This window comes from Acomys russatus, chromosome 18, assembly GCF_903995435.1.
Source record: "Acomys russatus chromosome 18, mAcoRus1.1, whole genome shotgun sequence".
NCBI classification, from domain to species: Eukaryota; Metazoa; Chordata; class Mammalia; order Rodentia; family Muridae; genus Acomys; species Acomys russatus.
In genome coordinates, this window is record NC_067154.1 from 33080021 (window position 1) to 33084216 (window position 4196).

At 36.9% G+C, this 4196-nt stretch overlaps 1 pseudogene; it reads right to left on the reverse strand.

The window, feature by feature from the left end:
- Positions 1–2623: 2623 nt before the first annotated feature.
- LOC127202301 (polyadenylate-binding protein 1-like) lies at positions 2624–3854 on the reverse strand (annotated as a pseudogene).
- Positions 3855–4196: the final 342 nt, after the last annotated feature.

The following is a 4196-nucleotide window of genomic DNA, read 5'->3' on the forward strand; positions in this document are numbered from 1 at the left end:
ACTATGGCATTTGCTAATAGTTGCAGCACTGGAGGTTGAGCCTTGGGATCACTAATTCAAGTCCATCTTGGGCTAGCTAAGAAGCCTTGACAAACTGATGCCTCCCAAAAAACCAAAACCAAAACCAAAACCAAAAATATGTGAGCCAAGAAATAAATTCTTCACACATAAGTTTATAGGCAAAAACAGAATGTATAGTCATTGGGACTTGTCTATTCTTGGTAAATAAGACCCTGTCTTATGCTTAGTATGATTACTGTCATCTGTTTCTGTATGATTCAGCCTAATGGGTGCTCAGCTATCTTAATAAATATTATAAAGAAAAAAAAAGACTGTTTTACACTGTTGCCTTATCTGAAGTAATTAATTGCAAAGGAAAAGAAGAGACAGGAATTTGAAATTTTGCACTATTTTCCACAAATGATAATGTCTTCAAATTATAAGGAGGGCAGCTTCATTCCACATCAACGACACCAAGTCTGAGAAAGTGTAGAACAATGGGTCTGCTCTCTTGCTACCCAAATAAGATCTATGTAGGAAAATTAATAAGTAAATGCCTTCCTTTCATCATCATGGCATTTGGGAGTATTAACCACCCTGAAGCCCATTAGTCAGTTTAGTTAATGACTCTGCTTATCCTTTTAATCATGTGCAGCACATGGACCGAGCTTCATTTAATTTCAAAGTGCCTTTCAGAAGGCAGAAGTGAATCCTACTTGTAGAAATGCTACCCTTTCAAAGTATGAAATATGCACTCTCAAACCTATTAAATTTAAGGATATTTTAAGAAACTATCTTGTTTCAAAGTAAACAAAATGAAAATCAATACAAAATTTAAGACATCATAGTTTAAGGTTTCACATTTTCAAACCTTTGGTTTAGTTAGTGAACATGCTAATTCGCAGCAGATTTAAATAATGAAGTAAACATACAAAACCAATTATAATAAATGAATTTCCTAACTAATAGTTGAAATGTGTATGTTTGTATATCAAAGGTGATAGTTTTAAAATCCTTAAAATAGATTGGTTATCAAATTTAAATCAGATTGATATTTAAAATGTATCATATGCCAAATTTTATCACTTACTAAAATTACATTTGTCAACACTAAAATCACTCATCCTTGAGTAGATTGATCCTTTGTTATCAGAGAATTTCAAGCTATTCTACTCACCAGAAACCAAGTATGTTAGAAAGAATGTGTATTAATTCAATGTAAAAACCATAAGAAAATGAATAATCGAATCTTTTTCCTTTAATGAAAAGAAGGTATGTGAGACATGCCCTTCACTTACCAGGAAACTGGGACAGAGGGGAAGGCATCCTATTAGGACTCTAAATGAGAGACGCATGGGAGAACAGCAAAATAAAAGGATCCAGAGGGTCCTAGAAATCTACAAGTAGAACAATATGATAGGCAGATTTGGGCCCAGGGGTCCCGCTCAAACTAAGGCACCAGCCAAGGACAATACAGGAGGTAAACTTTAAACCCCTTCCCAGATCTAGCCAATGGTCACAATATTCTCCACAGTTGAGTGGAGAGTGTGATACGACTTTCTCACATACTCTGGTGCCTCACATTTGACCATGTCCCCTGGAGGGGGAGACCTGGTGGCACTCAGAGGAAGGACAGCAAGTAGCCAAGAAGAGACTTGATACCCTATGAGAATATATAGGGGGACGTAATCCCCCTCAGGAACAGTCATAGGGGAGGGGAATAATGGGAAAATGGGGGGGGGGAGGAATGGGAGGATACAAGGGATGGGATAAACATTGAGATGTAACAAGAATAAATTAATAAAAAAAATAAATAAATAAATAAATAAATAAATAAAAAAAAAAAAAAAAAAAAAAAAAAAAAAATGAAAAGAAGGTATATTAACCAAGATTTTTTGAATGTTTGAGTTTAGTACTTATTAAGTATTAAAGAATAAATCTCGTTTAATTGTTTCCTGTTGTGAATTATTAGTAGTTATTAGATTAGTAAAATGTTCATGATCCAAAAATAGTCACTATTTTGGTACCTAAATCTCCCTTCTCTTCTTCCTGCTTTGCAGTCATTTCTTTTTTCTCTTATTATAACTCCCACACTTCCAACATATTTTGTTGTATTGTCTTGAGGATATTGTTCAATATATTTCTTTTAATTAATAAAATATTGTTACTATAGAAATATCATTATTAATTTTCATTCAAATTTACAATTACAGAATCTTTAGCTTACTGTGTATGAGCATGGCTCTTATTTGATAGAAAGGAAAAATAATTACTTTTAATATTTCTCTCTTGTATATGATACTTAGTACGCATACTGTCTAGACCAAAGAGTAATCACAAGCAGTACATTGATAAAGACCTTTACTTACTTTTTTTGTTATGACTCATTGTGATCAACAGAAGATTTTGTAGTATTTCATAATGGTTAATTAAGTTGTTCAATGCATTAAATTTATTCAAACCTTCACTTTAGAGTATATCTGCATTCATGTTATCAGAGCAATGAATAACATAACCAAATACGTCTGTGCTATTAGCATATCAAGCATCTGACATTTAGTAATCTAACAGATGATAAGTGAAATGTCACTGCTCATTGAGATTATAGTCACTATTTAGCATATTTTTTCACAGTTTAAGGAATTTTTATTAAAGCAAGAATTTTATAATCCAAATTACGTTTCCTTGCTTAGTCATCAGTTCTGTTACTTAAAACAGAACTGACATCCCAAGCTATTTCACAGTAAAGAATTACAAAATTAAAGAAAGGAATGCTTTAAATTTCTGTACTTTGCTGAAAATTCTTTTCCAAGGGTCTATAAAACATTAATTTGTTTTTATATTTTACTATTTTTTTTTGAATTTTTTGTTGTTTTAAATCAAGTAATCTAGGACAAGCACTGCTTGCTAGACCTGGCATGTGCTCGGTACATAAGGTTCAAAGTTTCCTTTCCTTTTTTTATTTATTTTATATTTTTGCAATTTTTTTCATAGTATTTAAATTTTTCGATGTTTAGATATTTTTCTTCGGTGGAGCACGAGTTTCCGTTGTGGTCCCTGACCAATTTAAACAGCGGGGACGCCGGCGGCACTGCTCACGGCCTTCGGGGCAGCCTCCTTCGCTTGGTGGGCTTGTAAATACAGCTACAGCTTCGTCAACCTTTCAGCGGAAAGACTCTGGAGACTCAAGCATATGAAGTAATTCTGAGTTATCAATCTCCAACAGCATGCCAGTGATTTTCCCAGCAAGAGTGGGATGCATGTCTTGAATAAGAGGAAACAGACTTTCTCCCAACATTTGCTTTTGCTCTTGTGGAAGGGCAGATGCCAACTTGGAAGCAGTTAAAGGCTCTTGACCTTGTACATGAACACCAGGCTGCTGCATGATAACTTATGGCTGTGCATGAAGGTGTTGCTGGGGGTTTCGGACTCCTGCAGCGTACTTACACTGGGGAACGGTGCGGACAGCGGGAGTAGCTGCAGCAGTAGCAGCTGCAGGACATGGGCCCATTGTCTGTGTTGATGTGTTAGCCACACGCTGTGTTGACATGACCTGGGAAGAAGCTGGTCTCATAGTATTAAATGGTGGTCTAGGAGCAGCTGGGAAGATAGCACCAGGCATATTTCTGGAATGAATGAGGTCTGGCACCCTGAGCAGTCCAGCGAGGACTTGGTCTTAGTTGAGCAATTTGGCTAGGAGGATAGTATGCAGCACGGTTCTGAGTCTTTGGGATATCTGCCATGAAGTACCCCGAAGGAGGTGCAAGCTGGTAGGGGTTGATCACGGGGTTGGACATAGCCATCCTCTGCATATACTGGTTAGTGAGGTGAGCCTGGCGCTCTTCTTTGCGTATTTAGCATATTTTTATCATTTAAGATTTGATTAGCTATCATATTGTTCTACTTGTAGATTTCTAGGACCCTCTGTATCCTTTTATTTTGCTATTCTCCCATGCGTCTCTCATTTAGAGTCCCAATAGGATGCCTTCCCCTCTGTCCCAGTTTCCTGGTAAGTGAAGGCTGATCAGGATATTCTCCGCAGTTGAGTGGAGAGTGTGATATGACTTTCTCACGTACTCTGGTGCCTCACATTTGACCATGTCCCCTTGAGGGGGAGACCTGGTGGCACTCAGAGGAAGGACAGCAGGTAGCCAAGAAGAGACTTGATACCCTATGAGAATATATAGGGGGAGGTA